Below are 27151 nucleotides of genomic sequence, written 5' to 3'. Positions count from 1 at the left end.
TGGTGGAGAAGCATTGCTCACTTAGTCTATCCATGTCAGAGCCCCAGGAACCTGGCTCTAAAGATCATTAGAGGAATAATGAAACTTGTAACTTCTCACATCAAGTTCCTGGTTTACAGGACTATAAAGGAGATTAAATGTTGGGTTAAGGAGAAAGCAGTGTGTCAAAAAGACTTTTCCAAAGAAACCACGTTGTAAAAAACAATACAAGCAAACAAACAAGACAGTGATGTATTCACTCAGGTTTCAAAACACAAGTAATAGCAGGAGAAGCTCTGCACAACTGAAGTTATATGCAAAATTCAGTTTTTGATAAAAGGCTGTATTAAGTAGAGAAACATAATATGTAAGCATCCAACAATCATTCATGAGGCCGCATTCAGTTCTTATACTAGACAATCAGCATGACCCCACCACTGCCTTCAATACTTATATTAATCTCTGTATAAATCTACTTCTGCATATTTTGTTACCTGGAGACAAGGACCATTTCAATTAGTCTTTATATCCACGGAATTCAGCAGAGTCTATGACTCATTGTTAGTGCTTAATAAACTTACTGAATCAAAGAGCATTTGCTATCAGTCAGCCAACATAGGATGACATAGAATTCATGGACCACCATGAACTCAGGCACATAGCATGGCATCCGTAGTAAGTTCAGGTGATAAAAGACCTTTCCTCAAACAGGGCCCCACTGGTTTTCCTGAACTTGTGGTGGTTCCTTGACTTCAAAGAAATAAACAGTAAGGATACCAAAAGGTGGCTGCGAGAGGGAGGCATTATCAGCCCCCACTCCCATAATTTCCACCAGATGCCCCCAAACTATGCAAATAAATACATATAATCAAACCAAAGCAGTCAGTTCTAAGATAAACACATTGTCTCGCTTCACAGATATGCTACCATCCTAAACCTTCGGGCCAACACAGTCTGATAGTGGAAGCATTCTGTCTGTCTTAAGATGCTCCTGAGATGTTTTCTCTCCTGCTTCTGTTTCTGGCCACTTTCAGGTCACATCAAGTACCAACCAGACCTTCTATTATACTATGGCACAGATCTCAGGACATGTGCCAATACACTCAACTGTTTTCTGTTTCTGCTCCTGTCTGGTCAGCCCTCCAAGAACCTCTGAACCAGCCAGCTGCCAGGGTGGATTTCCTGATACCCAATGGCCCCTACAGTCTGCCTTGCTAGGCTCAGAGCAGAGGTTCCTGCCCGGCCTTCCACGCTTTGGGGGATAAGAGCGGAGGAGAGAGAAGCCTTGGCACAGAGTTCAAGCAGGTTCAAACACAGGCCTCTTCTCTATGGCCACCTCAGGACTGCCATGAAAGGGAGTACAGATCATAAACTAGGTCACACTAAACATCTGTCCAACCAAATTCAAAACCAAATATAAGTAACAACTATGTTGTAAATAAGCATTTATAGACTAGAAACAGTTAAAACCAAATGCTAGCAATAGTTTTCTCTGTCTTGTAGAATGACAACTCTTTTTGTTTGTTTGCTTATTCTTTATTTTACAGATTTTCTATGGTAAGAGTGTATACTTACATAATTTGAAAACTTATTATGTTTTTAAAAAGTGCATGAAATGAGCCAAGTCTTGAGTTCAATCTTTAATTAAATAAGTATGAGTTAAACTGACTTTGGAAGAATTGTATCTGTTCTAAAAGGATTAAACAAAACAAAAAATGAAATAAGTTGATATAACAGAAATATCTTTTTTCGAAAATCTCCATATTACTTAACAGTAAATGTTGTTTGCCCTACATGCACATGCATTTTTTAATCTACTTACACTGTTATCTTCACTCTAAGAGGTTCAGAGTTGCTCAATAATAATTGACCCAGTGGCTGTAATATTGAGACACTGGCCTGGATCAGTAAAGGCTTATTGTGGAAAAGATAGGAGAAAAGAGAAGAGGAGAGAATTGATGCTTACTGAGCATCTAGTATGTGCTAGCACTGTGCTAGGTGCTGAAGATACCTGATCACAGAACTGCTAGAAGGATCCAGAACACAGGTTTAATGTCTCTTAATGGGAAAATCTCTACACAGCTATTGCCTTTATACTTCCATTCTCCTGTTCTTTAGAGTATAAAAACATTTTTAATCAAGTATGCCTGATTCTATGCCCAATGTCTTAGAAATACTAGCAAAAAGGAAGGAAGGGAAGGAGAGCAAGGGAGTGAGGGAAGGAGGAAAGAGAAAGGTGACGTATGTGATGCTTGATTTATATGTGTATACCAATTAAGTACACACACACACATTTATATGTGTATATATATATATATATATATATATATATATATATATATATATATATGTGTGTGTGTGTGTGTGTGTATCAGTTAAATGAATCAGCTATAGATGGACTTGTTATTCTGTTCATTTTTAAAATAAGGGTCAGAGAATCAAGAGCAAGTCCACTTAAAGACCAATTTCAAAATAGGATTCCTGGCCACCTCTCTCTCATAGAGCAACTGCTATGCAAAAAATATATAGTGGTATTATCATTTACTTCCTTCTGAAACCTTCCTGTACAATTCTTACCTGCAGTGATCACTTCCTGTTCTGACTTCCTATTTCTTTTAGGGCCTCACTTTCATTACCTAGCAGTCAATTATGAACTACTTCTATTTTTTCTTGGACTGTATTATTTTCCATATTTTAATGTTCTCTCTTCTACAACAATGCATAGTCTCTGAGGACAACGGCCACATCTTAGTATCTTCCTTCATGCTCAACTCTTAGACATCTGCCTAGGTACCCAGTCAATTGTTTCATGAGCCCTCCTTGCCTTATAACTGCCCTCTCCTAATGCCCCATGGTGCACTGCTTCTCCCACTGTCACCACATGTGTAGCACTGGGCTTGGTGTGCCAGCAATGGGCATTAGTTTGTCTGTTCACGACATTGTAAACACCTCAAGGGCAGAGAAAGTGCTTTTTCCATCTCTGCAGCCTCCCCTGGGTTTCACAGTGTAACCGGTGCATTATAGGTACTCGATATATATTGATTGGCTTAAATAGATTTAGGATGGACTTTTGATGTGTCCCAAGTCAGCTATGAATCAGCAGAGTTTACCAAGGACCAAAGGGAGTCAGAAGAGTCACCATCCTCTTTCATGGGATTTTTTAAACATTAATCACACATTTTAAAAGGCCACCCAGTTTAGTAGAAAAAGCACAAACGTTGAAGTCAGTTCTAGTTGAAATCGGAGCTGCCACCACTTTCTTCTCTGATGTTTCTATTTTCAAATGTTCATTTTAGCAGTGAAAGTCCTTTCTTGATCTTGAAGTTTGTAATTATCCAAGCAACACATGAATTACAGATTTAAACAACATAAGAGATTACTGAAAACAAACTTGAAAATATTGTCCTACTTGTCTTTTCCCTGCTCAGCTACATCAAATAACCCCTGTCAGCCATGTAGTGTGCTCAGCCCTGGTTCTCTTTATCTGTGTGTGTGTGTGTGTGCATGAGTGTGTGTGTGTGTGTGTGTGTGTGCGCTCACATACATGGGAGGCACACCTTTTTTTTCATATTTATTACATAAATAGGCCCATATTCTATACTTATTGTCTTGTGATATTTTTTCACTTCATTTTTATTTCATTCAATATTCAACATCATTTTGTAGGGTTTATCTGGCATTTTGTAGGGTTTGTAGTTTAGCAGCACTGACATTATGTAGTTATGTGCCTTTAAGAATGACAGCAAATGCTCTGGGCCTCTATTTCCGCATCAGTAAACTAGAAATAGTATCTACTCCAAAGAGGTAGACCTAATGTTGGAACAACCGAACCGGTTGCTATGACATGTGCTGACCACCAATGGGTGCACTCATAACATGGCAGGCATTGGTAGCAAGCAGCAGGGCATGGAACATCATGGAAAGTGTCAGCTGTGGTGGGATGGTGGAGCAGGTGAGTAGGGTGCCAGACCAAGGTGGGGCTCTGGTCACTGTCATCGGGGCTAGCCTCTGGTGGTTACTGAAACTTCTTTGCTTCCACATGCCATGGTCCCACCGGGTGCTCGCACCTTCTGCCAGCACCAGCCCCACTTGCACCCACTGCCAATGTCAGAGTAGCTACTTGCACCTGCTGCCACCTCCCAGCACTGGACCCAATCACTAGGTGTAATCAGCAAGTGTGAGTGGCAGCTGCCAACCCCTATCATTTCTCAGTGATTCTCCACCTCCTCCTGCTCCTAAGGGGCAATCAGGGCCGGCAGCCACCTCTCCGACCCACTGCCAGTGATGGCCCCACTCACACCTGCAGCCAGAGCCAGAGCCAGCAGTCATACCCACAGCCAGCACCCTGCACTAGTCCCAATCATGCCATCAATGGGTATGAACAGTGGTTGTTGGCCCTGATCGTCCCTGAGAGCTTCTCCACCTCCCCTTGCTCCTGAGGGACAATCAGGGCAGCATTAGCTGCTCACACCCACTGCTGACACCAGCCCCAATTGCTCCGCGCCATCAGTGGGTGCAAGTGGAGCTGGTGCTCTCAGCACGTGGGAGTGGGAGTGGCAGATAACAGAAAAAACATCCCGGGGCGGTGCTTCCTATGGCTGACCTCCGGAGTAAGGGCCTACGGCCCAGAGCTGGGCGGGTGAGGGAGATTGCAGGCACCTCGGCTCCATCCTGCTGTCAGCCTGGCAACTGGGGCCCTCTGCTTCCAGCACCTCCCGAGCTTCAGTGCTTTCTAACAAGGTCCTGAGGTTGCGCTCCCAATCCCATTGCCCTCTCCTAGCCGGGTGCTGGAGCCTGGAGCAGTGGTGTGGGGCTCAGGCATCCCATTTGCATTGAAATGTTCAACCCCTGCCCGTGTCTGCAGGCAGCCCGGGGGCAGACAGTGATCCCAGAGGTGCCTCCCACCCCCGCCAGAGCTCAGACACATGGTCTAGGGTGAGACAGCCCCACCAGGCCCCATGGCTGCAACTTGGACCCACTTCCTTAACCAAGGACCTGGCACTGAGTGGGCTATAGCAGCACTTCCTCCCCAGCCCGTGCTGGAGTGGGACCCTGCAGTTTCAGAAGGGAACTCCAAGGACCTCTCCAGTTGGCAGCAGCCCTGAGCCCGCTGTCTCTCCCTTGGTCCCACCAAGGCTTATTTCTCACACTTGCTGAAAACCTTCTCAGTCCACTTGCCACAGGAATCAGTTTGGGCTAAAAGGGCTGGGGGTCTCCGGCGGGGGTTAGGGGACTGGGTCCCGCCATCTTGTGGCTATGGGCGCCGCCATATTTGTGATGGTGTGACAGTCAATTTGCATATCCCATCTTTATTAGATAGGACTGATGTTGAGGCATAGAAATTAGACTGGGAAATTTCTAGCTTCCTCTCAGGGCTGACCCTTCCTGGGACTTTAAGAAAGCAACAACAGTAAGCCAGGGGCTCCAGTACCCTCCATGTTGCAGTCACTGTTTTTAGGAGGACTTCCTTCCTTCACTAAGGAAATACAGTCACTGGAGTCCCTGGGAACTTGGACTTGTCAGGGTACCTCTGTTCCCTTAGGGTTACAGGTGTGAAAGGGTGAGGAATACTATCTCCCACCTCATTATTTTCCAGGGAATCAGCTGTATGAGTTAACCGGAGCTAAATCTACAAAGACATGCTCACAGCAGTAGCTGCCTGACATTAAATTGTGACAAAAACAATAGCCACCAGCAGTTCCAATCCACAGCTGTTCTTCCTGCCACATCTGCTTTCCTGCTCCAAGAAGTTGTGCACTGCATGCCTATCAACTGTGTATTTAAGACGGCATCTCAATGCATACACTTTAAATCAGGCTCGAACTGCAGATCAAAACTGTTTGAAGTTTTCCAGGCGCAAGGACATTTATCTGCAGCACTTCTAAAAATAAGGGGGAGAGAAGCCCAGACCCTGTCAAAGTTAATTAGAGTCATACAGAAAGCCTAACAGTCCAAGGCAATGTTTTTACTCTATTAGATATAAATGTACAATAATTCTGTGAACACTGGGTTTAATTGCTCATAATATTTTAATTAAGGTTATGCTTTGTATAAATATCAACTCATCATTTACCGTGACTACAGTCCCATTTAAACGATGAAGTCAATTTGACAGCACATTCATGAAAACGAGAGCCTTTGAAGAGTGTTGCTCTTATGCGGTCCGGAATACTAATGGAGGTTAATTGTCAAAACAAGCCCAGTGCAGACTTCAAAACGATCTTCACACTTTAGTGATCGAACAATGTAACCACATTTTTATGTGACCTGCTGACCTAATGCCATGAATAACATGATGGCTCTTCTAAGTCGCCCGTGTCTGCTTCCTGAAAACCAGGGCTCCTTTTTAATATTTATATTATGCCGCTGCCCTTTAAACAGACACCCTTTAACTACTGTATTTGCGATTCAGATGATCAGATAATTAGATGTAAGATTAGATGCGCCAGAAGACATGGCTGCCTCAATTAATCTTACAGTCTGCGCCTCTGCAGATCACTACTCGGTGTGCAACAGAAAATATCAAATTAAGTTTTCAGCGGCAGGGAAATTTCAAGTCGGCAGTCATTTTAAATCCATCTGAGGCAAGGATATAATTTATGACTGTATTCGGAATTCATGTCCTCTTTTTCCAAAACACCAGTTTTAATTAGAGTACAGAAACCCAAAAGAGTAGGAATAGGAAGAAGAAGAAAAGGCTTTCTAGTGTTCCACAGGGAACACTGTCTGCTCCTTCTACAGACAATACCTGCTGTAAAGTCCGTGGCCACCGAGTAAATATTAAAAGATTAGGTACAACCAGCCTTTCCCTGTGAAGTTGCCCTCATCAGCCTTGGAAGGAACAGTGACTTCTCCTATAGGGCAAATACCCAGGGTGCTTTTCTTCCCTTTGCTATTGGGTTTCATAGTCAAATTTCGCAAATCACTTTGTCTTCCAAAGTGATCGTCGCTTGTCTCATCAAACAGAAGATTCAAAGAATCTCCTACTGCCAACTCTATGTACTTTTTACAACTAGAATAGAATTTTGAACAGAATAGAGACAAGACATAAAAATAGACCTCAACACTAGAAGACAGATGGCAACAAAAGATATCAGTGTTTATCCATGTTATTAAGAGGGAAGTGCAAGATAATCAGCCCAGTAGATTCTTTTTAAGAGTTTTTGAATAAATGCTTCGAGCTTCTCCTGAAGTGACAGGGCCTTTCAGGCGAGGGGATGTGTGGGTGGTGTAGTTCACAGCTCCCAGATGCGAAACCGACGCTTGAATCCTATGTTAAGACTTCACCGAGACAAGTCCAAACCTAAAATCATTTGAAGGCTTCACCTCACCTGGGAAGGCTGTATTTGAAAACCGGAGTTAATTAATTTAAAAAACTACTCCATTCACTCAACAAATATTTATAAAATACAGGAACGCTTTCAAAGAGAAGCAGCTGCAAAATAATTCACAGGGGAAAGAAATCTCCATAAATAACAAGAGGGCAGGAACCGCTTGTCATAAACGTATTTAATATTCCTCTGATCTTTGAATCTGGGGGTGACAACACGTGGAGATGTGCTAATGTCTTTAAGGATGCCTGAGAGAGAAACCTGTTAATAGCAACCTGGAACCAGCACTGATGAGTTTGACCCTGCTTATTGCTTGATGCACAACTGAAATAGAGTGCATGTTGCAAATCTGCTTCAAGGTTTAGCTTCTGAGGGACAGAGACCACAGCCCACCGTTTTTCTCTTTTGCATGCACACAGTAGGTACATTATCTTTAAGCAGGTGCTAATTATTTCACACACGGAAGGATTCTGTTCCCCAAATAAGATGGTGAGCATTTAAAGGGCAAAGAGGTGTCTTTTGCACGTTTCCATTTCCTTTCATTACTTTGGTTTGTGCAGAGGCTGCTCCCAATGGATGGGGGGGAAGGCTGGAAGTAAGGAAAGCAGCCAAGAGCAAGCTTAGCTTCCCAGGACTTGCTTATCAGTAGCTTTTCCTTCTCTCTGGTATTTGCCAATGGCCTCAAGATTCTACCAATCATCCTGCTGTCTTTGGTTCTCTCTGAACGCTCCCTCTTCTTCACAATTTTTTCCTTGTAACCCCATCACTTTCATTTCCTCAGTCTCTTGGCTAGGATAAGCAGTGTTGTAGCTGCTAACCTGGCCTCCTCTGTCTTATCTCTCTCTCCTCCCCCCCCCCCCCCCCCCGTTTCCCCGCCTCTGCCCCCAGGTCATCTCCTAAAGCTTTATTGGTACGCTTTCCTCTTCAAAAGTCTTTCTCGGCTTTCAGAAAACACCACACATTGCACATAAGCTTCTCTGTACCACCACTTAGTGTTCTCTGTGCCTGGGGTGGCCCCCTACCTCTGATTACACATCGCCATCAGTCAAAAACTCCATCGCCCCTTCAAGGCCCAGCCCAGATGCCATTCCTCCAGGAAAGCTTTGTGTGTTCTCATGTAGCCCAAAACTCAGGTCTACCAGCTCTCTGCTTTGGTAAAAACGTCTGTGTATCACCCAGCCGGCCCTCGCCATTTCTGTTGCCATCAAATTTCCCTGAGGATATTGTAATCTCCTTTTTAAAAACACATCATACTGTGTTAAACAACATAACCCATGCCTTTTTCCTGCAGTAGTTGCTCAGTAAGGACCTGTTTAATGATACCATATGCACTCAGAACCCCATCACACACACTCCACAACAACAATCTCAACAATGAACATGGAGTCATAATTTAAGAATTAATTCTAGGAGTTCACCGATTTTATTCTTCTTCCTGAAAGCACATAAATATCTCAGTCAATTAAAAGTTTATCATTATTTAATATCCTTCTAACATGGTCATTCAAAACGTTTTAAATTAAAAATGCATACATTTATATTTTAAACATATTTCTCAGTCACCAATCAAAAATATTTCTACAAGCACATCACTTTTTCTTTGGCTTCTAGATACTTCCTTCTGTTCCTTTTTTATATTTTGATGTGCATTGGCACCTCCTCTCCTCCACTGTCTTTGAGATGACTTTCTTTTTTTGGCCAGGAATGATTCTCTGCTGTTCCAACAAGGCCCTCAAATTCTCTGTAGCCATGGTGGTGGCTTATCACATAGCCTTTGCTGGCAGCTCTCTAAAGACTTTTATGGTAATGCATTCAAAGGCCAGATGAGCCTACACCACCTCCTGCACTGTTTCAGGCCTGCACTGTCTTTCATGTTACCCATTCCAATGCTTAACGATCCTACCTGAATAATATTCCTTATACCCACCCTAAGTTTCTAGCACTGCAGTTAGGGACCTTTCCTCTCCTTTCTAACTTTGGTGGATGTGGAACATAGTAATTTTCCTAATTAATTAGGGAAAAAAGCCTTCAAGGTATAACCCCAAAAACCCGTTGGATATTATTTTGTTTTTATCTTGGACAATATAGCTTTTTATACTTTTTTTACCTACTAGAAAGAGAATGTCAAATTTTATCTCTGTCAATGGCATCCTATTTCTTTGATCCTGTCTGCACAATTATCTTATTTGAGCTAATGGTTCCTGTTTTAAAGATTGAAAGGATTGAAAGGTTCAGCTTTAAGCTTGGTGAACTGTGGTTGCTAATCCAACCTCCACACAATGTGCTAGTGTAGCCAATTCCCCTCAAGATATGCAGGATCTTAATGAAGGAATGGAGAAACCCAAGAGTTGATTAGCTTACAGGATTTACATATATCAGCAGCACACTTGAAGTGTAAGATTCATATTGTGTTCTCATATAAGAAGCCCTAATAAAATATTCCATTACCTGAGTCTAGAGGTTCTGCCCAAGACAACCCTAGAGATGGTAGTTCATGAAATATACACAGAAGAGGGGGGAAATGTTAGAGAGGACTCACTCAAAGAAAGTATGGGGAAGGGTCTGTAGGTAGGTCTGGAGTCCTTCTTACCTTTTGTGCCACAAACGTGGCATGGTTACACAAGGACCAATTTAGGACAGTGGACTGCTCAAATCACTCCCCTCTATTTGAGAAGCAAGAAAAAGTTAGCTAGAACTGGAATTTTTCTCTTTTTTTTAATATATTTTATTAATTTTTTACAGAGAGGAATAGAGAGTTAGAAACATCAATGAGAAAGAATCATCCATCAGCTGCCTCCTGCACACCCCCTACTGGGAATGTGCCCACAAACAAGGTACATGCCCTTGACCGGAATCAAACCTGAGACCCTTCAGTCTGCAGGCCGACACTTTATCCACTGAGCCAAACTGGTTTTGGCTGGAATTTTTCTTAATACATTATTTAAAATAGAGTGATAAGAAACTTTGCGGATAGTAATATAAATTAAATATCAAACAGCCCTAGCTCTAGCCAGTGTTTCTCAGTAATTAGAGTGTCAGCCCAAGTACTGAATGGTCCAAGTTCCTTTTCTGGTCAAGGGCATGTACCCGAGTTCACCTTCAGCCCTGTCCAGTTCAGGACACATGTGGAAAGCAACCTATCAATGCATCCCTCTCAGATTGATTTTTCTCTTTCTCTCTCTCTCCTCTTTCCTTCCTTCCACTTTCTCTAGAAATCAATGGAAAAAATATCCTCCAGTGAAGATTAATAACAACAAAAATAAAACAAATAAACAAATCAAAAGTTTATCATTATTTACTGGACAGCTTAAGATCTGCTTAGGTCATTAGAATTGAGTACATGCCTTATGTACTTGTGTCTTGATCGCAGTAGCCCTTAAAAGTGAGATCCTATAATCCTTCATCCATCTTCTCAATAAAGAACAATGCCAGTTTGATAGACTTAAGCTCATGAAAAATAACCTGACTTATCTGATTTATCTTCTGTAACTAAGCAAAGAGATCACTCCCCATCTTAACATTGCCCTCCCATATTAAAATGCCCCCTCACTCCAACTGAAATGTCCATTCAAGTTAGAAACCCTGATGTTCACATAAGAACCTCATATATTTCACCTGATTGGCACTTAAATCAAATGTACTAACTGGACACTTACTTAGAAACCCAATTCCCTTTCATTTTAAATCTGCTCAGACATGTAAGAAACTGCTGTACATTTTTGCATCTTCATAACAAACCCAAGACAAACTGCTTGTCATTTAGTAAAAACACAGAGATTAGAAGATTCAAAGATATCTCTGAAGTTAATAAAGAAAAGGGTATCTCAATGAGTGGATTATTTTTTACTTACTTCTACATGGCACTTTAAGAATTAGGGCTTCTCATATGAGATATGTCTGGGGAAACTACACACACATACACACACATTTTATTTTCATTTAGGTACTGGTGTTACAGATATCTATATATATAAAGAGCCAGGGTCCATAATATCCAAGTGACTGAAGGCTCAACTGAACACCAGGCTCCGCATGCAGCAGGCTCGGGTGGGTGGGGACTGGAGAGCAGGCTGAACTGCTGACCTCTTGGTCCCCTCCCCCCAGGCTCCCATGGATCAGTGATGGTGAACAGGGGGAATCGGGGTGGGTGATAGGGAAAAATTAATAAATTACAGTAACGATACACATATAAAATATTTTGCAGCCCTAAAAGCACATATTTAAATAATATTTGATATGGAGGAAGGCTTAGAATTAAAATTAAGTAAAAGCATGGTTTTTACTTAGGCTCTACAGCAGCAGTTCTCAACCTGTGGGTCGCAACAGACCATCGGAATACACAAATATTTACATTATGATTCATAACGGTAGCAAAATTACAGTTATAAAGTAGCAACAAAAATAGTTTTATAGTTGGGGGTCACCACAACATCAGGAACTGTATTAAAGGGTTGTGGCATCAAAAAGGTTGAGAACCACTGCTCTAAGGACAGGAACCAGCTGTGACATAAACTGAATTATATAATATGAACATCCAGTTATTGATACTTATACTAGTACAAAACTTGATTTTCTACATGTTGGAAGAATAAGACTTATCAAAGCAAAATAAAAAATCTCTATTGGTGTGGAACATGGCTGTATTCTAGTATCATAAGTCTGTTCATAAATAATTGGGTGAATTCAAGATGCATTATCCATTTCCACAGAAATTAGAAAATTAATTATCCTATTGTATGCTGGTATATGGTTTTATTTTCATTATCCTAGGTTGGTCTAGAAATATATAGTTTCCAGCCAAAGTAAATAATAATAGATTATAGGTTAACATTTATTACTCTAAAATTAAAATAAGTATCTTAGGAAGCTAAGTTTTTATTCAAAAGGCAATTGCAATTTACTTGTTTGTTTGGCAATTTTCACACCCCTTTCAAGAAGTACACTGTGCAACAAATTCATTGACTAGATCTTCAGAAAAAGGTCTTTTTAAAAATAAGGCAGTCCATAAGAATTTAATGTGATCTTTTTTTATTTTCATGATGAGTAGCAAGCCGAAATTTCTATGGCCATGCAATATGATAGTAGTTTTCTAATATTTTTAAGCAGAATAATTTATTTTACTGTTTGTGACACAGTCTTGTGCATAATCCAAAAATATAAAAATAAGTGAAGCTTAATCTTACCCCTCAAGCCTTTTTCTTCTCCTAACTCTTTATCCCACAAAGGCACTCTAATGAACTCAAAGAGTTTCAAGAAAAATAGTGTAAGAAAGCATTATGATTTCCCTGCACAGAAAGGCTGACTTTACTGGCTTTCCAGCTGATTTCCCACGCTGTGTCCTGCTAAAACTCCCAACCAAAATATTTCTGATCCTGTCCTTTTTTTAAAAAACTAGAACATGTTATCCAGCTTCTCTCAAATTCTGGCTGAGAGAAATGACTTTAAAAAACACTGTTGAAGGACATGGAGTCAATCTGTAAATGACTTTGGATCAAGGTAGACCACATAAAGTTTACATACACAGACCACATCAGCTTAACCCTTCACAAGCATGCCTGTGATGAATACACACAATGATACCCGTTAGACTTTTCTCCTAAGTTTGCTTTTAAAGGGGGCATTTGTTCTCTAATCCCCCCTTCCCCTGACATTTGTCTCTGGATCTATTCTTGTTCATCAAATTATGTTGATCATTATATCCCACATATGAATGAGATCATGTGATATTTATCTTCCTCTGACTGGCTTATTTTGCTTAGCATAATGCTCTCCAGTTCCATCAATGCTGTTGCAAATGGTTAAAGTTCCTTCTTTTTTTTACTGTGGCATAGAGAGCAACCAAAGGACTTCTATTCATGCATATTAGCATAACCAATGGATACAGACACTGGGGCAGTAGGGGCTTGCCGGAGGTGGAGGTAGGACTAGCTGGAGGGTGGGAGAGAATCAGGGGTGGGGGAAGGAGACATATGTAAAACTTTTAGACAAAAATAAATAAATAAATAAATAAATAAATAAATAAAGCTTTGTCCTGAGATTAAAAAAAAAAAAAAAAAAAAAAAAAAAAAAGAGCATTTGTTTTAAAACATATTGATGAAGAAATTGCCTGTTAAATCAGTGGTCACTATTTACGGTCTCATGTGATAAATATCTTCTAAAAATCAGTAGTAGAACCCAGCCAGCATGGTTCAGTGATTGAGCATCAACCTATGAATCAGGAGGTCAATATATGATTCCCAATCAGGGCACAAGCCTGGGTTGCAGGATCCATCCTCAGTGTGGGGCATGCAGGAGGCAGCCGATCAATGATTCCCTCTCATCACTGATGTTTCTATCTCTCTCTCCCTCTCCCTCTCCCTTCCTCTCTGAAATCAATAAAAATCTGTATTTAAAAATCAGTAGTAGGGAAACTTCATGCCTGCGGAGCCTATTTACTTTAATCTTTTGGGTAATAACAATAATACATCTCCTTTGTCTTTTTGGCTGCAAGAAACTCTGAGCTAAATTTGAAGGTCAGTGATACCATGTATATCAGACCTTAGGTCTCATACTTCAGTTCTGCTGCATAATGGAGCCAATTTTCACTTTTATTTACATTTCATTCCTTTTACTGCGGGTATTCTAATTGTAAACTCCTTTGAATTCCTGATGAAACAAAAATTTTAAATCATTCATGCCCCATTAGTTAACACTGTAATTGTATTAGTACAAATCTGTAGTAAATCCAGCTAACAATATTATAACCAAGTCAATGCTTCTCTATCCTGTCCACTACATTATCATTAGGTTTTGTTAGATGCCTTTTGAAAATATCATTTATTTCTTGGTTGACTTCAGAAACATCTCCAAGCTTCCAGGAAGATTACCAAAAATGTTGTCATAACATGCACACATCATCTCACTAATCTAAAATATAAATAGTCTAGGATTAAAAAAACTCAATTTGAAGCTTTCTTATCAGCTTCTGGCATTTTTAGACTCAATGCTTCTCAAGGATTCTTTTACTCTTTCCAGTCTGAATATCACTTTCCCCTTTTGAAGGTAAACCTAATCTCATAGCAATCCCCATAACACTATTCTATCTTATAGGTGATACATCACTAAATTCTCACAACTAGGATAACCCAATTTTAGAGTTTAGAAGTTAAGATACTTAACTTCACAGCCAAGTGAAGTTAAGTATCTTACCCAGAGTCACACAGCAGTAAGTGGCCAAAAAAGTCATTATTTGCACTCCTGTGGCCTAGTGCCATAGTTCATGCTCATAACAACTATTTTACATTGCTTCTCTTGAATAGGATATAAAATAACAAGCTTGAATTATATTAATAAGAAAGTTCTAACAGCATGTTTTATTTTATATTTTGGAAGGAGGATACAAGAAAAAATTTGAAAACTATTCTAATGGCTTCCAAAATGAGGCAGCATTTCATTTTCTTGAGCTGTCTTTTGTGTGAGGACTGCCTGAAGATAAGAGTGGGGAAGACATTCTAAAGGTTCCTTCTTGCTCTGTCATTCCAATTTTTACACTTTGGGATGAAAGGAGTTTTATGCAAATAATGGGCAATTCATAAGCCTCTGCCTTTTCAACTCTTGTTCTCTATAATTTTTGTAAATAAGTTGGTTACTATAGCAGATTATGAAGTATTATTATTATTCAGATGCCATTTTTGTGCAGGGGTGGGGGCAACAATAAAAGGCAATAAAATGGAGGAAGGATATTCTCAAGAGATAAAATTCTTTTGATCACATTTTCTGCAACTAGGGAAAGTGTACTGACACCCAAAGGAATATGGGAAACTTTACACTGTATTTAAGCGCAAGCACATTTTCTTCTTCATTAAAAAAAAAAAAAAAAAAAAAAAAAAAAGGAACGGGTGGCATTAAAATGCACATACAAATAAACAGGCCATTTATTTACTTCTACTAATTAACATCTCTTGAGATCTCCAAGGTCTCTTAACATCTCTAGGGCCCCTCTCAAAGGATGTTCTCATGGCAGGCGAACCAGCGATTCAAAAACTTGCTGAGTCCAGAGGGAGAAATGTCAGAAGAAAAGTCACCCTAAAAACAAATATGTTAATTAAAAACATGAGATAAACACCAACATCTTCTACCTCTACCCACTCCCCCTGGGAGGCCAGGGAAAATAGTCTTTCTAGTTAACACTTTTAAAAGGCCAAATTATGAATGCTCCAGAAAACAGTTAACATTTGCTCCGCACAGTCATTACTTCCAAGAAAGGCAACGCATAAAACAAGAGCTGAGAAGCAGTAATTGAAATCTCTAATTGCCCAGATTTAAAATATATGAGCCTCAGTGAGTTTAACCTCAAACAGGGTCTCAAAATTCCCTTGGCTGTTTCCACTGGCACCAACAGGAATGAACTATTACAGGTGGAAGCATCCAAGAGGTTGGGAGAAGACAAGCCAGGAATAAGAGGAGAGACTAGGTGTGGCAATATTTGATTGTTTGCCAAAACACAGGTTTAGTGAAAACATGATTCTTGCTGATTGAAAATTAAAAATGACGCTGCCAAAACCAGTTTGGCTCAGTGGATAGAGTGTTGGCCTGCGGACTGAAAGGTCTCAGACTCGATTCCGGTCAAGGGCATGTATCTTGATTGCCGGCACATCCCAGGTGGGGGATGTGCAGGAGGCAGCTGTTCGATGTTTCTCTCTCATCGATGTTTCTAACTCTATGCCTTTCTCTTCCTCTCTGTAAAAAATCAATAAAATATATATATATATTTTAAATGTGATGGCCTGGTTCAGTATACATTACCCCAAAATATGGCACCTCAATATTTTCACATACTGACAGACTTTGAGAAAACAGCAGAAGCAGGAAGATCATGCTAACCTTACCCTCATCTCTTCTTCCCTGAAGCAAATCATAAGACCTCAAGTGAGAGCTGCCCTTCCCACTTAGTGAAAAGGGATATATTTATCTCCAAGACTGAAGGATATGTTCAAAAGAACATGAAATAACAGGCCTTGTTCAGTATCCCCCAGTTTACTTATCTTGGACTCTCTGTCCTATCGTATCTTTTCACTATTCAGCAAAGCTAGCATAAAAGCACTCAGGTTTAACCATTTTGGGGGATCTTCATTTCCTTAAGAAGGCTCCCACGTCATATAAAACTGATGTTAAATAAATTTACATGATTTTCTCTTGTTAATCTTTGTCAGTCTAATTTTTAGACCCAAGCAAGGACCCTAAGAGAGTCTAGTCAAACTTTTTCCTCTCCTGTCAAAGAGTATGGAGAAAGAGAAAAGAAGAAAAGAAAGGAAAAAGAAAGGGTAAGGGAAGGACTAATGATCAAGTATAGGAGGAAAATGGAGGTGGAAAAGAAAATTAAAGTTGAGTAAATGAAGTCAAAGAAAAAAAATTTTATGGTCCCATTCTGGATTTCTTCTTACTTTTTCATATGTAAGTATGAATCACGATTATAACTTTAATATAATGTGAAGGCATGATCTTAGGAGGCAGACAACCCTGGGATAAGATCCAGCCTCTGTCACTGAGTAGCTGTGTGAACTTGACAAGTTTCTTAGCTACACTGATCTGTAACATGTTGATGATAAGAGTAATCAAATGATTACCATTTTGCCATAAATCTATTTTCATATACATTTTTATAATAGAAATAAAATACTAAGTCATCTACCATTTTACCTGCACAAAATAATTTTTCACCTTGAATTATATAAAAGCAATTTCCATGTTGCTAAGACTTCATAAATATTCCTTTCAATGCTTCCAGTGAATTAATAACATCCTACAGGGCTGCCTTCATTTCCCCCATTTTATAAACAAAGTAGTTATGAACACCTTCATGCTGATGGTGTTTCTCCATAGTTTGGAATACTTACTCCTTCAGATGAGAAGAGCTTCCCAGGAAAGGAGTCCTGACTCAACAAAGGGCATGAACAAGAAAAGGAATTCGAATTTTTTTTTTATGGTTTTGCCCTTACTAATCAAGAGAGTCTGATTATACTGATATTACTAATTACCATGATCTCAAACCAGTGTTTCAGTTCATGTTCATGCCATTTTGTCATCTTTTCACTGACTCCAAAGCTCTTCAAATTTGATTTTGAGTGAATTCCAGATTCCAGGTCAATAGCTAACTCATGAACCTTCCCAACACTTTCACCCTTGCTTCACAGATAAACATGCTTGCACATGCACAGTACAGATGGAGTTTCTCGAGAGAGCTAATTTCCACCACTTTCTCCACTCAATATGAAGTGAAAAACTGCAGCCCAATGTATTCAGCCAAAATTTAACTATTAGATGTTTGTTCCAGACAACCTGTATATTATTTAATTGAGATCTTAAAGACAACTTTTTTCCATTGTGGTTTGTGATAAATGCAATCAATCAGCAAATGTACACAGATCAATCGTTTAACAACTTTGAATTGTCTGGAACTTGGTGAAAATGCAAAGAAAAATACGAGCTACAATCAATCTCATAGGTAATGCTGGAGAGAAATCGGACTTGGGATGTTTAAAGCATGTAGGTGTGAGACATGATTCCCTATCTATTATTTACTGTCTCTGCAGTCTTGGAATATTAACTTTAAGTAAAAAGTTCACTTGATATTTTTAAGGAAGTTGTGTTTCATACTAATATCTGCTACTTCATCTTACTAGTATTTATCTGCAAAGATTAAATCTACTTCCTGTCATATATAGATTTCATAATAATAGCTACCTGGGCAAATAACATTGGGAGTGCATTACTCTTCATTTTACCACAAACCTTTGAAAGGTCATGATTTGCAAGACAGAACTCACACACACAAGAAAGAACATAAAACCATTTCTAAACTATAAAATAGTTGTACCCCATCTAGATTTTACAAGGTATTATCTATTCTAAAGCAGTTGAAGTTACTTAGAGGTATAATCCCATTTAATAGATTAAATAAGAATAAAATATAAAGTGTGATTTAATTTGCACTTGAGTCTTATTAAATGATAAACCAAAGCATTTTGGAATGGAAAAAATAATTTGAAACAGAAAATATAAAACTCCTTTTTGCAGAAACCATTAATGAAGAATATGAATCAGAGTCCTACATATTTTTAATGACACAAAACTCCAGCCTTCTGGAAAAAACATGGTATAGTGTGAAATGTCCAGGATTGAGAATAAAAAAATTATGGGTGGCCCTGGCCAGTTTTGTTCAGTGGATAGAACATCAGCCTGCAGAATAAAGGGTCCCAGGTTCAATTCTGGTCAAAGGCACGTATCTTGGTTGCAGGCTCCTCCCCAGCCTGGGCCTTGGTCAGGGCTCATGCAATAAGCATCATATTGATGTGTTTCTCTCACATCAATGTTCCTTTCTGTAATTCTATCTCTCTTCTACTCTCCATGAAAATCGAAAGAAAAATATCCTCTGATAAGGATTAAGAAAAACCAACAAAAATGTGTCTGTGAACTCCCTTATTTAACTCTGTGGCTTGGTCAAGGTAACAGTTACCCTGTCTCTCTGAAGATTCTTTATCTGTAAAATGGAATTACAAGTATAGCTCCATCTCACTGAATTTTGTGATAATTAATAATATTATGAAAGCACTTCATCAATTATAAAATAATCCATAGATTCTAATTATGAATCATGTTTCTTTGACTTTCTCCAAATGTCATTGGCATTTCCACTTTAGAAACCAATTTTTTTTACATCTTGTCACTGTCCAACTCTACATGGATGGTCAAATATCACACGATTTCCCTTTGCTCCCAACTCCTGTGATATGACATGGAGATAATCAGAGACCAATTTTGGTTTTTTTATTAAATGTTTTAGATGGCATTGGTTAATAAAATTAGATAGATTTTAAGTGTACAATGCTATGATACATCATCTGTATGTTGCATTGTGTGCTCATCACCCCAAGTCAAATCATCTTCCCATGGATTTATGGGTTGAATATTGTATTCCTTCCATGGATTTGTTTCCTCAAACATTTTCAGAGGTACTGGGCATCCTATCTAATAAAAAGAGAATATGCTAATTGACCAATACTCCATCACAAAGATGGCTGCACCCACAGCTGTGGCCAGGTTTCTATAAGGAGCCTTAACAAGAAATCAGCAGGGACATGAGGCTATGCCCTCCGCTGCCCCTGTGGGGCTTGACAGGGGACCTCAAGCCATGGGGGACCTGGTGGGACTTGATGGGGTCCTCAATATGTGCTTCCCATCCTGGTGCTGGGCTAGGGGACCTCAGGCTGCTCCCCCACCCCAGTGCCAGGCCAGGGGACCTCAGGCCATGCCCTCCACCCAACAGGGCTTGACAAGGGTGGGACTGGCTGGGTCTGGATCTAGCCCAATGGGGAGGGGTCAGACAGGACTGGGCCTCACACGATTTTGAGGTGCAGGTGGATAGGTGGGGACTTGACTCTGGGTCTCATGGTGAGCACCAAATTCTGATAGGAGGAAGGTTTTCATATACATTTTACTAATTTTCTTTCATCTCTGACACTTCTATTATAGAGAAAGGGCAAATAGCAATATTAAATTATTTCCTCTAATTAAGCCCAATTAGAATTTCTGTGCACCAGGTCAATAGCAGAGAGATAAAACAAAAACTCTATCTTCAAGGTAATTCCCCCATCTTATGAAGAAGATATCTAAATAAACACACATTTATCCAAATCTCTCATCATCTTTAAATATGCAAATAAGTACTATGAGTTCACAGAATACAAAGCATTTAAACTGTGCTTAGAGGTCACAGAGGCTTCACAAACAAGAGGGTCCTTGAAGAATGAGTCCCTAATGTCCCATGCATCCTGTTACACTATTTCAGAATGTTTAACAATTTACACACTCTCTTTCCTCTTAAAGGCCTTTATGTTTAAGTCCCCTAAAAGCACACATTGTCACCTGCATCTAGGACTACCAGGAAAGAAGCAAATAGGCATCTGTACAATAAGGCAAAGTGACGTCTGCTATGAAGCTTTGGCTTTAAATAGTCTTACTATTCTAACCTGCAGGTTGTACCTCGCTGGTCAGTTTGTTTCAGTTACCTCGATGGAGCTGAGTTTCCTCATCAGTAAGACCAGAGAGTGATGAGGGTCTAGCAAGGTAGCAGGTATGCCATAAATTCTGGATAAACATGGGCACCTGTCCCAGAAAGCTACCTGAGCTCACCTCTAGCAAAGCACTTACCACCATGTCCTATACCTGCCTGACTCCTTCTTGGCTGTGAGCAACCTGTGGACCACCGCCTGCCTCTTATTCATCTTTGTGCCTGGTGTTAGGAGGGATGCTTCACTATTTAGCGATTAATACAAGTATCTCATCAATATTTGAATAGAAATGAGACAGCTATTTCCAAAAGTAATTGATATTATTGTGGAAAACATGCAAAGCAAGATAGCAATATAATTGGTGTTACTATGAAAACATTCAATTTATTTCTTTATTCAACAAGTATTTATTAGCAGCTACTATATGCTAGGTATTTTTCCAAATGCTGGGGAAACAGCAGTAAAAATGGACAAAAAGTCCTGCCCTCACGGAGTTTACATTAAATGCACAATGAATACATAATATAAGCAAAGATATAGTATATGAGATCAATTGCTATTAAAAAAAACAAAAACAAACAAACATGGGATAAGGAAGGGGGAAAGGAAGGGTCAAGATCTTGGGGAGTTGGAAGTGTTACTGAGAAAGTGACATCTGAGCAAGAACCTACACAAGGTCAGACAGTAATATATGTATATATCTGTTTGTTCATTTGTTTGTTTATCTAGGGGAAATGCATTCTAAGAGGAAAAAACAGCAAGTTCCAAAGCCCTGAGGCAGAATTCCCTGCATGGAGCCCAGAATGACTAGAGTAAGTGAACACGGAAGAAATGAGCTCAGAGAGATAAGCTGCAAGGAGCCAGTGGGTGCCTAATCACATGTGCTCTTCTGAACTACAGTGAAGACACTGGCTTTTACTCTCAGTGAGGTGGGAACCAAATGCAGAACGGACATGAACTGACAGAATCACTCCACTGAGAGTGGAGAAAAGGTGCAAGGACATAAACAAGGACGCCAGTTGACGGGTTGTAACAGCAACCCAGCTGGGCTATGATGATGGCTTGGCCCAGGGTGAGTACAGCGAAGGTACAGTGGTCCAAGTAGGAATACACTTTGAAGGTAAAGCTTTCATGTTTGGATAAGGGGTACATAATAGACAGGAGTTAAGCACTAATGGGTAAGATTTTGAGTGACAACTAGTTTAATGAAACTAGTTATTGTATTTCAGGTTCTGAAAATTAAAAGGGAAGTGCCAACTTTGGAAGAATAAAGGTTGACTAATGGCTAGGATCTAAATGAGCAAAACACAGCAATCACTGCAAAGAAATAACCCTTTGACCACAACCTATAAAGCACAAAAGATGTAAAGTGGAGCACGCACAGTATTCAATGAAGTTGATGCCACACCTCCCTGAGAGAGGATGTAAGAAGATGTTCATGCTCTGATGAGGACTAGTATCAAGAGTGGTAGGAGGGGCAATAAGAAGAGTTGGGGTGTGAAGGGGACAACTGGGAGAAATACTCCTAACAACCAATGAAATGGAAGGCCAGCCCCTGGGGTTGCTGGACACATTGTCACTTGGTATTCAGGGCAGACAGAACCAAGAAGGAATTCAAAATGTCCTCATCCCTGGCAAAGTGACCAGAGACTCTGAGCTTTGGAAGCACAAAGGTTTTGCACTGTTTTTAGGAAAATCTCAGGGAACCTGGTATCCAAACCAACTCCGAACTCCATATAACAGCATACAAGGTTCCAGAGGGGGAAAGTATAATTGAATATAACTAAACATCGGGAATCCCCAGAAAGTGGGAGATTGAGAGAAAAAAAGACAGAGAAGCCCTAAAATACAGGGTAACCATGGGAAAAACGTAATTTTTCATTAAAATAAGGGAGAAAGGAAACTGAAAAGAGCTGTAATCACATCAGAGTATCCTGCCCCCTTCTCTGATTTTTAGTTACTTTTTGCCTATGGGAATGAAATAGTGCAGACACACAATAGGTGTGCATGAATACGTGACTCAAACGTTACATCGCACATGCCACAAGATCACTCAGCAAAGGTGTGTATTTCACTTTAATATCAATAGATAAAAAAGATTATATTTCTTCTTTTCCCAAATGAAAAACACATGTGTGTGCGCTCGCGCTCTCTCTTTCTCTCTCTCTCTCTCTCTTTCTCTCTCTCTCTCTCTCTCTCTCTCTCTCACACACACACACACACACACACACACGGACCTAAAATATATATACTAATTTTCAAATTTTTATAATACAGTTCCCATGGCAACCATAACTCAGTCTTTTGAAGGACACACAGGAAGGATATTCTGGCTGGAAATAACATTCTTTGGCCACAGAGTAAAAATAAAAGCAAAGACAAATCACAGTAACCCAAGAAGGCATTGTTTTAAAGGCCCCAAGTTTCTTCTCATTGACAATATCAATGCAAAAGTAGGCAGGGCATCTGCATGCTAAGCAAATCCAAGTGAATTCCAAGGAGAGCTCCAGCACAGAGGGGGCTGCCTAGCCAGCCACAGGGAGCCTCCTGCTGTGCCTGTGATTGCCTATTGATCCCTTGCAGAGCAGGCCCCCTGTCCACACCAGATAGGTCAGCAGTGAATTTGTATCAAGCATTGGCTATGCTCTTTTGGGCAATCCTATTTCCTAACAGACGCAGCGCAGTGCATTTTCACAGCATCTTTCATCTCTTTCAGAATTCAAACACACTTCAATAGAGCTAAATCTTCACACACTCCACTTCAAATTAGTGCTAGAAAACCTTCACATAAGAATTGAATCTGCCCTGATTTCTCAGGAATGACTCAGCTAAGGAATGTGACGGTCTCCCTCTATGATGTCCCAGGCTGAATATTAGTAACTCTATACATTTTTTAGCATTCACAAACTGGCTATAAAAATGACATAGACTACCTCAGCTCTAAAGTTGCTAGAAGAACAGCATCTATCACTTAGCAGACAGATCTGCTTTGGCCAGTCTCAGATATCACTTTGGACTTGTTTATGAAGCCAAGAATTTACCCAATTAACTGGACTGAAAAAGAGCATTTATTGAAGGAAAGTTAGAATTCAATGAAACTGGTTGAAAACACTCCCTTCTAGAATTCCTTGACCCAAATTCATTGAGCTCTCTCTCTGGTGCTGTGTTTTTTGTGTCTCTTCATTGGCTTTCCAACTCCTGTCCCTTGCTCTGTCCTCTACAATCTCTTCCCTTGGAAATTCAATTTGTTTTTTAACATTTCATGGCGATCCTTCTCAAATGATCCACCTTCCAGGAATTTTAAAGTCATTGTTCAGCCCAGCATCTCCTTCTCTTGAGTAAACTAGTTTCTTCTTCCAGCCCACTGCTTCCTCCATTCACGTTATCAGTGCAGTGGTCTCATCCACAGGCAACTGCCTTATAGACTTCCCAGATTCTAGTTTTGTTCTTTACTTCCCTGCATCCTACTCCATCCTACTTCTGATCCTCCATCAGTGTTTTCATTTTTGCATTATTTGAACAGGAACCTACAGGAGCATCCTTTGGCCCACTGCTGGCCTTAAAGGGGATATGGAAGCTCAGGGCCAATGTTAACTACTCAGAGGAGCAGCACTTCTATATGCCAGTCTAACCAAACTTCCTTCAGGTCCTGGAAAGTACCAGACTCTTTCATAACTCCAAGGCTTCCACATAAGCTATCTTCTACTTAGGAAACTCCTCCTCTATTCTCTTCACCTGGCTAATCCCAACCTTTCTTCCAGCTCAGTCTTACCATCACTTCACTCTTTTTGGCAGACACTAGATGTCTCATGTCTACATTGTATTTCCAGCCCATAGCATATTGCCTGGTATTTAGTAGGTGCTCAGAGGATACTTCTGAAAGAAGGAAGGAAGGGAGGGAAGAAGAGAGGAAAGGAGAAAGGCAGGAAGGCAGGCAGGAAGGAAGGAAAGAAGGAAGGAAGTTAGTTTTTTTTTGCTATCTAGCTTCATGTTCTTTCCAATATACTCTTCTGCCTTGGAAAAAGAAAGTATTTAAATCAAAGTTGATCAATGGTCTCATAGAGAATAGCTTGGTCAGCATGACTGCAGAGTAACCAAACTTGCAGGGGGTTTTCCTCACTCAGGAGGGTCCCTAACTGTGATCTGACCTGCTGAAGAAGCTGCTGAGCTGACTTCATATACTTCAGGTCAACACCATGCTTTTGCCACCAACCCAGGGGGTCCTACCATCCCAAATCCAGATCAATATTCTCCTGAGTCTGTCTCAGCCACAAGAAGGCAGGGTCCCTCCTCCCATGCTGTACTTCCTGATCATCCAGAACACAAGAATGAAAGAGTTATGGCCATCCCCTTCAGCCACAGCCTTGAACTGTAGTTCCCAGCATTTACTCAACTCATGGCCAAGTACCAGATATAGGATATACTGAGAGAAATGTGATCAATAAATTCTGGGCTCTTTTAACTCAATGCCTAGTTCTCTCCCTGTGTTGGCTCTTTCTTTACTAATATAAAATGCTTCTGATTCACCTATACCTTACAGTGACCACAAACATTCACCCAACCCATGTCTCTCTCCTACCACTGTCCCAACTTTTTGACTTAACTCATGACTCTTGACAAGGTGGCCTTCACTTGCATGCTCCAGTCTCTCTTCTATTCATTCCTCCAACCACTGATCAAGGCCTAGTCCCCCTCCCACCAATGCTACCAGCAAACTCTAATAACAATCTATAAAAGACACTTTCTAGCTCTTACATGGCTTATCCTGCCTGAAGCACTTTCTACAATTCACTTCCCCTCCTGAAATTCTGGCCCACCTTAATCTTTATGACTCCCTTCATAGATGTTTGCCTCCATCCTTTTGCCAATACCTATTCAGTACAGGCAGTCCTCCAGTTACGTTGGACTTGACATTCATCCTTTCATGGTTATGTTTCCATCTCCCATGTATTTATTAAAAAAAAAAAAAAAAAAAAAAAAAAAAAAGTTCCAAAGTTCCGTCATTTTGATGTATGTACATATGTGCTTTATGGTTTGTTTGTTTTTTTTTTAATTTATTTACCACAAGTAAATGTCAGAAATTATTATCTTTCTTTTAAATGTTTTTACTGTTTCACTTCATTACTGTTGTGATATATTTTTGGCGTGATGCAGAATTTTAGTAATGAATATGTGCCATGAGATGAAAAAAGGTTGAAAAATCATGGAAGTACTTCAGCAGAGAGTTTTAAATAATTGCAAGTACCCAATAAATGTTAGCTGTTGTCATTTATGTTATTATTATGTTTTACTTCTTGATTTTTGATTATTTGCAAAGAATATAGGCTGCCAGATAGCTGAATTCTAGGTAAGCAAAATATTTCTATATGTAATCAACTATTGACAGAACCAAGAGTCATCATAAAAGCTATGTCTGGTTGATCCTACCCTTAAGAGTAGAAAAAAAGGTGATAAGTTTGTGGAAGTATTTAGCAAGTTACAGCACATCTAACATCCAATAAATTAAAACACAACACTGTAGCTCAGAATCACTAATTATAAGTCCAAAGAAACCATGTCTATGGCCTACTTATTCCTGAATGTGCTTATTCCAGTTCACCTGGAGCCAGGTTATAAGCCTGGACTTCCTGTGGTATAGTTCGCGCTTCCCCCCGCTGCTCTGGGTGCCGCAGGAACCCTTAAACAGAGGAAACTGCCTTATCTTTTTGTTGTTGCTGTTGGATATCACTGGAATAAATAATGGCAATGCAGACAGAGAGTACATTATGACACATTTTACTGAAAACAAATGAACTGTAAAGAACATTATCAGAAATAAGGTTTGAAGACACCGGTGGCCTCAAGAGTGGTCATACAAAGTCTTCTTCAAACATTCTGGTCAGTAACATATTACAAACCCAAAAACTGTTTCACAAGCAAATAGAAATTTTAGGAGTTTTTGTTTGTTTGTTTGTTTTTGTTTTTAAGAAAAAGTAATAGATGTTTATTATAGAAAGGTTGGCAAAAACTGAGAACTATAGACTGGAGTATAAAAATTACCCATAATTCACCACCAAGAGATAAAAACTATTAAAACATTATGATGCATTTCCCTCCTTTTGTGCTTAATGCCTTTATATTTATGCATTTATATATAAAATCATGCTGTTATAGGCATTTGTATCCTGCTTATTTCTTTACTTATTATAATGTAAGCATTATATGGAGCATTAAAATTCTCTGTAAACATATTTTTAATAGCTGCATAAATGTTCCATTGTAAGAATATACCATAATTTACCTAACTGCTTATTCATTGTTGGATATTTAGACTGTTTCCAATTTTTTTTTTCTAACACGCAGAAATTTTAAAGATGGTTTTCAAGAGAAAACAAGTTTTATTTCTTAGGCAAATGAAGTACACAATGAAACAGACAGTGATAATATGTTAGTGTAATAGATTCACTGCTAGCCTCAGGTTCAATCAGAATAGGCATTTATCTTTCCTTCAAGCAATAATTCATTTTAATTCAGACCTGCCTTTCCTTGCTGCTTCCTCGCAAATATGTTTTCCGTCTCACACAATTGCAAAGACTCAGCCACAAAGCTCACTTTTTTGACAGGTGGCATTTAATTTGTCTGTGGGTCAAAAGCCCTACTATCTCTAGTTGCCACACTGAACAGAGAGGCAGAAAGCCTCCCTTGCAATTCTGCCCATGTGCAGCCCTCCCCCTTGGGAGAATGTTTACCTCTTCTCCAAGTTCAATTCCTGCCCAGACTGTCAAATGCCAAAGTACCTTCTGTGGGCTCCCG

The 27151-nt window shown here is 39.8% G+C and overlaps 1 protein-coding gene across 1 annotated transcript in view; it reads right to left on the bottom strand.

The window, feature by feature from the left end:
- LOC311617506 (EGF-like and EMI domain-containing protein 1) overlaps positions 1-27151 on the bottom strand; it is a gene marked incomplete at its 3' end in the record, with an annotated part of 495068 nt that overhangs the window by 443261 nt on the left and 24656 nt on the right. The window lies entirely within an intron of this gene.

Source organism: Pipistrellus hanaki, assembly GCF_964339955.1.
Source record: "Pipistrellus hanaki genome assembly, chromosome: 2".
NCBI classification, from domain to species: Eukaryota; Metazoa; Chordata; class Mammalia; order Chiroptera; family Vespertilionidae; genus Pipistrellus; species Pipistrellus hanaki.
Note: the sequence above shows the minus strand (reverse complement) of the source record. Positions and strands in the feature narration are given on the sequence as shown.